This window comes from Octopus bimaculoides, chromosome 12, assembly GCF_001194135.2.
Source record: "Octopus bimaculoides isolate UCB-OBI-ISO-001 chromosome 12, ASM119413v2, whole genome shotgun sequence".
Classification (NCBI taxonomy): Eukaryota; Metazoa; Mollusca; class Cephalopoda; order Octopoda; family Octopodidae; genus Octopus; species Octopus bimaculoides.
Window position 1 is genome coordinate 494,681 of NC_068992.1, and position 11,372 is coordinate 506,052.

General features: G+C 35.2%; 1 long non-coding RNA gene across 2 annotated transcripts in view; it reads right to left on the reverse strand.

Moving 5' to 3' along the window:
• The window catches only part of LOC106877782 (uncharacterized), a 53,371-nt gene that overhangs the window by 2,904 nt on the left and 39,095 nt on the right, over positions 1-11,372 (reverse strand). The window contains exon 3 of one of the 2 annotated variants that reach the window (XR_001410416.1): positions 5,251-5,394. The exons of the other annotated variant lie outside the window; for it this stretch is intronic. This is a non-coding gene — a long non-coding RNA (uncharacterized LOC106877782). Of the gene's footprint in view, positions 1-5,250; positions 5,395-11,372 lie in introns of those variants that run through there. 2 annotated transcript variants of the gene reach the window in all.

An 11,372-nucleotide genomic window follows, 5' to 3' on the forward strand; every position in this document is an offset into this window, starting at 1 on the left:
TTGCGTTTGGCCGTACGGCTTTTGAATGTTGTTTTCACTGTCCATTTTTTCCTGTCTTGGTTTGTGTTTGCCACCTTGGAATCCTCTGTGTAGTTGGTTGATCCACTACTCAGGAAGAGACTATTCTAGAGTACGTCCTGTCTGGTCTTCGAAACGTCTGGATAGAATAGAGACAGCTGATGAAGGGATATTCCAAGGGGCTTTCCGTTTTCCTATGTGTTCGTTCCGTTGTCTGTAGTTTATTGTTCTAACGTCCTGTACCCTGATATGCATGTATATACACATGTAGATGTAAGTATGTACATATATGTGTGTATACATGTATATATATTCTTTGTATTATTACATTATTGAACGCACACGTCCTATTTTACAAGTAAGTCTCTCTCTCTCTCTCTATATATATATATATGTATGTATAAGGTGAGAAGCAGTCATGTAGTGAAAGGGGTTATGAAGAAGGAGAAATTAAGACGAAAGAAATGAATTTACTTTAGACTTGAAAGAAAGAGTTCAAGTCATAAGAAAAGGGTAAACAAAGAAATGGAAAAGCGTTCCAAAGTCTGGTAGTTCGAGGGAAAACAGCAACGACAATGAAAGACTTCCTTATTCGCGGAAGCACAACACCATTTGGTTGAAGACGCTGTGAGTTTCGAGTCAGGCAAGATGGTACAAAGTGATCTGGAGCTAAGAGAGGAAGTGCATCAGAGCACTTCCTGTGGTTATAACGATAGAAAAGACTAAGATGGTGACGTCAGTTAGCATCAATCAATCACCATTCCTTAAACGACAGAATTATATGGTTTTATTATATTTTTATACCAATTTCATCTGTTATTACATTTTTTTCTATCAATTGTAGAGGAATGAGAGTATCATGCTGCACTCTGTGCAGTACTCAGAGTATTTATCATAGTATTTTGTGCTTGTTCTTTTGCTGGTTTCAGTCAATGGAGTGTGACGAATAACGCGATACCATCATCAAGGATTTGCATCAATTCTAACGACCCAGTAGTGTGTGTGTGTGTGTGTGTGTGTGTGCATGTGCGTGCGTGCGTGCGAGTGCATGTGTGTGTGTGCACGTGTGTGCATGTGTGTGCATGTGTGTGAGTGTGTGTATATATGTATCGGGAAATTAATCGATCACATACACATATACATACACACGAACGCGCGCACACACATACACACACACGCTCACACATACTCTGTATATGTATGTTTGATGGGTGGAGACGCAATGGCCCAGTAGTTAGAGCAGATGACTTGTGGTCGTAGGATCACGGTTTATTGAGCGAAAACACCTAAAGCTCCAAGTGGTTCTGGCAGGGGGTGGTGGCGAACCCTGCTCTACTCTTTCACCACAACTTTCTCTCACTCTTTCTTCCTGTTTCTGTTGTACCTCTATTTCAAAGGGCCAACCATGTCACACTTTGTGTCACGTTGAATCTCCCCGAGAACTACGTTAAGGGTACACGTGTATGTGGAGTGCTCGGCCACTTACACGTGAATTTCACGAGTAGGTTATTCCGTTGATCGGATAAACTGGAACCCCCGTAGTCGTAACCGACGGAGTGCCACTATATTTGATGGGCTTTCCGTATTGTTCACGCCTCCCAAATTCCATTCCCAAGGTTTTGTTTGACCTGAACTCGGTGTTTTGGTAATAAACACTTACTTTAGACACTGCACATTAGGACTGATCGCGGAACATCAAAATTCCGAAGATTGTTTAACCACATAATTACATCTGTTCTTATTTGAAATCTAGTCGTGTTGTACTTTGTTTTTATTGTCGTTGGTCGATAAAATAAGTATTAGTCATGAACCGAAGTCGATTCAATTGCCTTTACCATGCTACAAATTTGTGGCCTTTTGCCAATATAAGACGTCATTATTTGTATTAATCAACTTATCATGAATAAAATATATGATTTCTAAGATGTGTTTGATCATATTATATTTCAATGCAAATGTCTAACTTTAAGTATTCTCTGTAATCAAAGTAAGATTTCCTCCTGGTTTACTCAAAGGCATCATTTACTAATATTATTCTAAGAAACATTGATTACTGGTTTCCAAAGTTTAGTATCCAAAAAGACAGGATTCTAAATGATTCAACTTTGCGAAGTCATGTCTAACATGTGATAGCTATAATCATAGTAATTAACTAAGTAATCAGGTACTGGGTTTGTCAGATCATCAAAACTAGACAGTTATATGGTTTCTTGGAGTTCACTAATGAAATATGACAATATTAAAGTGTCGCAAATGATATTGCAAAGTCTTTTAACAATGCAAATAAGAAACAAGTCTCCTAGACACAAACAGTTGCTATTCAGATTCCAGAATAGATTAGAATACCTTCCTTCTCTTTCGTGTTGTTTGGAATCCCTTGGGAGTTTCGTTGACGTCTTTTGACACATACCTTTCTATGACAAAATTGTGGTTTGTTCTTAGAGGAATAGCTATTTCCCATCAGCCAGTAAATGGAAAGTCATTTAATCGTAACAAAAGTAATAGCAGTAATCTAGGCCATAATGTGTACATTAATGACAGATTAGATGCTAGTGTAACTCAACCTATATTTGGAACTTCAGGTGCAATTAGTTCCAATCGAGAAATTGATACCACTTTTAGCGTACCACATAGTAATATTGATAACAACTCAACTAATAACACCGTTTTAACACTTAGGTCTAATAACAGTGTTAACACCAATCTTCTTAATTGTAATTATAACTTAGGCGTTAATAAACGCCTTTGTAAACGTCTTCTAGGAAATAAGAGTTCAAAGCAGAGTTTAATTTAACAATGTATGCTAACAGCTGGAGATCTTGTATACTATTAAATTGGTTTTATTCTGCCCAAATCTTCAAATGTAGGTTAAGTAATCATCTTCATTTTCATTTAGGAGAAATATTTTGTGTGCTATTCTAAGTAAATGCATTTGGAATTTAAATAACAAGAACATTATATCAAATGATCCATTTTTAGCACTGGTTTACCATGCTACAATGGTTATTTTAAATGCAAACTTTGTAAGAAGTGTTTTATATTCTTACTTCAAAATTAAATTTATTAAATTCTATAATCAATTTAATAATGAATTGCTCCCATAAATATAGAATAACCTTCAAATATTTCCGTAGCGAATAGCATTTTATTTATAGTAACCTATCCTTTAAATAAAGGGGGTACCTATGTAACCCTAATTTCTTGCCGTCTCATTACTGCCATTTTGATCGTAATGACCTTTGTATTCTACTACTGAAATAATATTCTAGTAGGTTTTACCTGTACGTTTTTGTGTTTTCTTTTTACTTTTTCGTCTTTGACATTTTTTTCACTCCTCCAGATCTAGATCTTAACCTTTCTAATTTTGATTTTGAATTCATTATTATTTCATTATTATAATCATGTTTTGTTACTTCCAATGAACTATATCCAACCTAAATCATTGTGTTATTTTATATATAATTTACAAGCATATGTCTATAGCACTTTGTCTGGTATTGGTGGCCTTAAAAAATTTTTTTTGATGACCTGTGTAGTCAACTGCACACCTTATTCACCTCTTTCGTTTTTATCTATTTATTTGTCCAATGTTGACTGAAGTCATTTTAAGTTTAAATATCAAACTGACTTTCCTTAACATATATTTAAACTCAGCTTTCTCTCATTCTACGTTCTTTCTCCTTGTATTTAATTAGTTCTCTACATTGATACTAAAATTTCAGTCTTTGTTTGATTTTCACGAGTGTGGGTTGCCTTGAAAAAAAGTAATATTAGCATAAATGTTTGGATATATCTGATATCGCAATCGATTAAGCATGGAACGAGTTGTATATTGTACCATTCAAATATATATCCAAAGATGCTTACATAACAGAAACGCTATTTATCTATGTATATTATCAGTTAATTGTCCATAAATTGGAGGAAAAGCGCATTAATATGAAAAATAGAGCGGGAACGCATTAAGTATGAATATATTTTATCGTACTAATTCTCATTGTTCACCTTTCTCAAGAAAATTTATTATTCGTTGGCAGCGTCAGCAAATAATTTGTTAAATCCATTAGTCTGGAGTAGTCGTGGCTTAACTGACAGAACCATGCTGTAACACTAAGAATCCCAACGTCCCCTTAAGCTAACGAATCGAGTGTGGGATAAACACATTCATCTGGAAGAAACTGCTCTCCAATGATGAAATACAAAAAGCGATTTTCAAATTCACTTTCGAATTTTCCCGAACGTATTATCAACGAATATGTACGCCATCGCTCTGATTCTCACTGTTTGCGAAACGCTTTATTATTCACAAAACGTTTTATTATTCGATTAATTGAGATTTTTCCCTAATGAAGCAAACACTGATAGTGATCCTACCGCGTAACAATATTTTATGTTGTTTCTATTTACCTGAGGATTTATATGCTGGTTATAGAAGCGGAGTTGATGTAATGGAAGTATTGGTGATTTTCTAAGGACGAGCTGCGAAAGATGACATTTATATAATTTACAAAATGAAATTTGTAGGCGATGATATCTGAAGTTAGTCATGACCACTTATGAACATCACTGCGTAGTATCTTTTAAACGATATGTTTTAAGTAGAAGCTACTGTTACAGTATCTAATCAGCGTACCGTGATTCGAACACCACTTATATTCTAAAAGCGAATCCACAAAACTTATTTTAATTTTATCAGTGATATCTTTCACTTATTGTTTCGACCGATGTCTCTTTACTTTCCTGCTAGGTCTTTATTGAACTGTTGTTAGACAAGCAGTAATCACTAAAATCACTTATATTCGCATATGAATTATCAATATATTATTGGATGTGAGAGGCGTCAACCAAATCAACCGACCAGTTCACATCAGTCACGTGAAAAATGCTTTTGGAGAAAAGTTACGCAATCGTAACACAATCTCTTAACTTATTCTCCACTCTCTTATGTATTTAGTACCTTTGTGTCTAAGTAACAAATTAGTACACATGTTTTTATGAAACTACACATTACAAAACCTTTATTATGAACGTCAGTTGAAATCTTCTACGACTGGCGGAGAAAATATTTGAGATAGTAGGAATATCAGATAGAAACCAGACAAAAAGAATGAGTAAAAATAAAACTTAAAAATAAACAACATATTTAGAGAAAACTTTTTGCAGCAATGCTCTCTGTAATGTTTTATTGTAACTATTTTATTTGTCTTTCCCCACATTCCACAACAACCTTTGTGAAACAATAACCAACGTCATTGTGTATTTTTTTTATCCTCAACTTTATTGAAGTTCGCAAAAGGATGATTAAGCGACACGTTTATATAGTTTCTTGATAGTATCTTGCAGCCAGTTCTCTTTTATTGGAAGCGAGTGCAATTTCTGTTCAAAATAATTGAAATCATATTTTTTCTAAGAAATTTATTACTATTTCATGTTTTCTCTCGATATTTTAATTTTATTTTTTCTTATTTAGAAAAAAATTATCAGCATTACCATAACACAATGAGAAAAAAGTTTTATTAGGAATTTATTTTTTGTACATTTTAAAAATTTTATGACAAAAAAAAAAACAACAAAAGACCAAAAAAAATCAAACAAACGAAAAAGGAAAAGCAAGTAATACAAGAAACTAAGTCATTCTTGCATTGCAGAAATACAAATAATGCTTAGCTGACTTGACCAAAGAGCAATATTATTATTATTACTACTACAATTACTACTATTACTACTACAACTATTATTATTATTATTATTAGCATCCTTATCATTAATATTATTATTATTACTACTACTACTATTATCATTGTTGTTATTATTATTGCTGTTGTTGCTTTCGTTGCTGTTATTGTTATTATTATTAGAAGGACAAGAACGAAAACAACAATAAGAAAAAATAGAATTACAAGTTCACTAAAGCAACAACAGATCATTCATCTAAAAACAATGTTACAAACAAACAGCATAACATTGAAGCAACCATTTTTTTTCTCTATATATATTAGTATTTCAACTTCAATATTATAACACAAGAATATTATTTATGTGACGCATTGAATCTTGAAGAAATTTTAAATCAACTAACTAAACAATAAAAAGACCATTCCAAAATACAAATAAAACTTAACGCATCACAGAGGATTTATTTTATTCTATTGAAGTTTGTAGCCTTTTTCTTTAAATAAACATTTTTTAGGTTAAATTTAATATGAAACTGATTCCTTACAGAAAGTGTCAACAATGCAGTAAATATTGTTGTTATTTCTACTGGTATGTTGCAGCTCTTGCTGCTGGTGATGATGATGATGATGATGATGATGATGATGATGATGATGATGATGATGATGATGGGGATAGTAATGATGAGAATGAGGAAGATGATATAATTAGAAAGGGTAGAATATTGGAATGAACATCAGCTCCCAATTATTATTAAATCTTAAGACATCAAAATTGTTTCAGATATGAAACCGAAACATAAGGACGGGTGGATGGGGTGGAAAGAAAAGAAAAGGAAAGAGAAACAATAGCAGAACAGTTTTTATTCTGATCGGCAACAAGTAACAGTTTGTAAATTCATTGACAATTCAATATCTGTCCATAGAACTGGCTCCAACGGCGAACAGAAAACATGATGTGAAGCGTAAGATTGTATGCATATACATATGCAGCTATGCACACATACATACACTCACATAAATGTGTATAGATATATAAATGTATGCATTCTTCAGGAGTAGTCAGCGAAAGATTATGAAAATGATTAGATGGAAGGTATACACACCCTCATACACACACGCACACTCACACGTAGATATCTACATACACACACTCATATATGTATATACGTACACATCTATCTATCTATCTATCTATCTATCTATCACACACACACTCTCTCTCTATCTATCTATCTACCGATATATATATATACACACACAATATATTTACCGATATATATATATACACATACACACAGTATACATACATACACACAATATACATACACACACACACACACACATAGATAGATGCGTATGTGACTGTGTTTATAGGCGATTGCAGAGAAAAAGAACGAGAGAAAAAGAAATGCAAATTTATACATTCATCTCTCTCTCTCTCTCTCTCTCTCTCTCTCTCTCTCTCTCTCTCTGTCTCTCTCACACAGTCTCTCTCACACTCTCTCTCACTCACACACACTCTTTCTCTCTCTCCCTCTCACTCTCTGTATATATATATATATACACATACACCACACACACATACACCACACACACACACATACACACGCATACACATACACAGGAATACGGTGTGGTGTTGTCAACTACACATTCAAAACCGTATACACACTTGAATGCCATTACTTTACCGTGGTGGTATTCATCCAAAATGACGCAATAATATGGGACACTGTAGAAAATACTATCGTTTGGGCTTCCGTGGAAGTTTTGATCCTAAGAAACACAACAATAATGACCTCTGCCTCTTGGAATCTTCTAGCCACAGGTCAGATCTGCCACGTTATTCCCACTGATTCATTTATCCCAGCGCCTCCAGACCCCGAAATAATGACTACACCCCGTTAGGTCCCTAGTCACGTATTTTCGACAAGTGTTCATTGCAATACTTCAAGAGGACGTTAGTAGCATCAACCTTAACTTCATCAAGGATCTACAATGGTCATGACCATTGTTTCTTTCTCCACATGCAGCATGTATGAAAAGCTGTATGTAAGTATGTATGCATATATGTATGCATGTATGTATCTGTCTGTCTGTCTGTCTGTCTGTCTGTCTATCTATCTATCTATCTATCTATCTATCTATCTATCTATCTATCTATCTATCTATCTATCTATGTACAGACGCATAGACACACATAAATATACAAAAATACACAGACACGACATATATGTATACGTATATTAATACATACATACGTACGTACACACACACACACACACACATATATAAACATACATACTGATATGTGTGTTTATTCATATGATAGCACTTACAAGACTACTCAATTTTTTTGTAAGTTTCTAAATCATCATAATTTCAAAACTTGAAAGAAACGTGACTTGTCTTGTATGTAAACATTATTTGAATAACCATATATCTAAATTCTACATCTGAAATTCTGCTTCTTTCAGTTTTTGAAAAGGTATCTACTCATACATACATACATACATACATACATACATACATACATATGTATATATATCTAATACAATAGTACGATACTACTTACCTACTTTTTATGTCATTTAGAATGTATAGAACGAAATCGTAGACGTATTCTGCTCGAGAAAAATATATACTTTTTATATTCGTAAGTCTAATAAAAAAAATATTGTAAATTATGAATCGCATATACGAGTGGGTACCCAAAAGAAACCGGAATTTTGCAATATTATTTTATTGACTTAGTTTTACATTTCTATATTTAAGAGATGAAGAATTATTTACATTATTTACATTTGACGGATATTTGTCTTCATCTTGTTTCTCATTAACACAACGTTTCGGCTGATATATCCTCCCACCTTCATCAGGTGTCTTGGGGAAATTTCGAACCTGCATTCTCATTCCTCAGGTATTTTTCGATGTTATTATTATTATTATTATTATTATTATTATTATTATTATTATTATTATTATTATTATTATTATTATTATTATTATTCAAGTCACTGCTTAGAATCGAACTCGGAATCTTGGGTTTAGTAGCCCACACTCTTAACCACTACGCCATATGCCCGTGGGCATAGGAATGAGAACCCAGGTTCGAAATTTCACCAAGACCCCCGATGAAGGCTGGAGGGTATATCAGCTAAAACATTGTGATAACAAATAAGATGAGGGCAAATAACCGTCAAATGTAAATAATGTTAGTTTTACATGTTTACGTATTCTCTGTTTGAAGCAATGCATCGGTCCAGACGCGTTTTCCACTGTTCAAAGCAGTGCTGGAACTCTTGTGAAGTGATGCCTTTTAAAGCCCCCGTCATTTTTTCTTCACCTCTTCCACATCTGCAAATTCCGCAGCACCAGCTTTCGTCCCCAATCGTTCTTTCAGTTCACGACACGCATTCAGTTGTGACTGCTTTTAATCTTCCGTGAGCAAGTAAGGCTCACATTTTGCTGTAACTCTTTTCATTCGCAATTCCCCGCTCGAAATTCGTTGGCAGGAGCTCCAGGACACACCATTGCTTGTTTCAGTCATTTGACTGCGGCCATGCTGGAGCACCGCCCTTAGTCGAGCAAATCGACCCAAGAGCTTATTCTTTGTAAGCCTAGTACTTATTATTCTATCGGTTTCTTTTACCGAAACGCTAATTTACGGGGGCGTAAATACACTGGCATCGGTTGTCAAGCGATGTTGGGGGGACAAACAGACACACAAACATATACACACACATACATATACATATGTATACATACACGACGGACTTCTTCCAGCTTCCGTCTACCAAATCCATTCACAAGGCTTTGGTCAGCCCGAAGCTATAGTAGAATACACTTGCCCAAGGTGCCACGCAGTGGGACAAAACCCGCGACCATGTGGTTGGTAAGCAAGCTACTTACCACAGAGCCACTCTTGCGCCTATATCAACAAGTTCGTCAATTGTTCAGCAATGGTTTTCCATGATCAGTGCATGTATTTTCGTGATGCTTTCATCCGTTCGGAAGGTTGGCGGTTGCCCTGAATGATGTTGGTCCTCAAGCGACAAGTGACCATTCCTAAAGCATGAAAACCAAACGCAAACTTGCGTTTTGCTCATGGCAGCAGTCTTGTAAACTGTTTGAAGCATGACATCTGTTTCCGCCGTCGTTTTCCCCAGTAGAAAACAGAATTTCACGGAAGCATGCTGTTCTTTCGTTTCAGCCATCGCAAAAATCGACGAACAGAGAAGACGCACTGCAAAACAAAAACATATCACGTGGCAGTACAACGTCACTCGACGACGCTGTTCGGCAGACTGATGCCTGAAGGTCGCACTAAGTGGCTTCTAGCAGCGGAAGGCTGAACTACAACGGGCTTGTCATACAGAAAACGTTTCCTGTTACTTTTGGGTACCTCCTCTAATATATACACGCATACTTATACATTGTTTTATCTGCTGAGTTTTGTTTTTGCCGTGTATTAGATTACAGCTATTATCGTGTCCAATAGTCTATATCAAGCATATCGATCGCAGTAATTATTTTCAGTCTGTTACATATTTTGTCAATATGTATTTGTCCACGTCTGTGTTACGGTATGGACATCAATGGTTTTAAGTAGTATAAGGCTAAACGCACACAAACTCTCTTTCTCTCTCTCTCTCTCTCTCTCTCTCTCTCTCTCACACACACACACACACACACACAGACAGACAGACAGACAGACACACACACACACACACACACACACACACACACACACACACACATGTACGATGGATTTTCAGACTGCACCTGTTCCCGAAATTTCTCTCTAAGCTTGAAGTATCGGGAGGCCACAGTAGAAGAAACTATGATACACAGTTGGACTAAACCCAGCAGCATATGATTGTGAAGCTAACATTTTAACCGTACACCAATTTCTATACCTCTATTACTGCGATATGTTTGTTTTAGACCAGCTACCATAATTAATTCACTTGGATTGTGAGTTCAAGTTCAGACATTTGATCTTTTCTCTGACATGAAGCTATGAATGCAATGCCGTGTATTAAGATATTCTGAAGCCTCACCAACTCAGTCGTATAATAGCGGAATAAAATTTTAAACAGATTATGTTTATCATTCCATTGTGTAAACTTAAAGTCTTGACGTAAAATGAAAATTGAAAATACCTATCAAGGTAGAAGTGTATAACACGAAATATAGCTTTCAGAGATGTTATCTCCTAACACCACACATTCAATACTGCCTATGCAGATTCTCGAAAGCATCATATGTTTAAAAAGTTCAGCAGAAAATATATACATACACATGGTTCTCTAGAAATTCCACCTTAGTGTTTTCAGAATACTCTGATGAGCGTAAGGTTATATAATCGGATTGTTGTGTTACTAGCGCAAAACCGATTGATAAGATCAGCCGTGATGGATATATAACACTGTACATTTCGGATAATATACATATATATTTAATGCATGTCTGGCAGTCTGCCTTTTCTCTGCTTTATATGTCTGTCTGCCCATCTATCTATCTATCTATCTATCTATCTATCTATCTATCTATCTATCTATCTATCTATCTGTCTGTCTGTCTGTCTGTCTATCGGCCTATCTATTTCTCTCTCTTTCCCTCTCTCTTTCCATCTCTTTCTCTCTCTTTCTCCTCTCTCTCTCTCTCTCTCTCTCT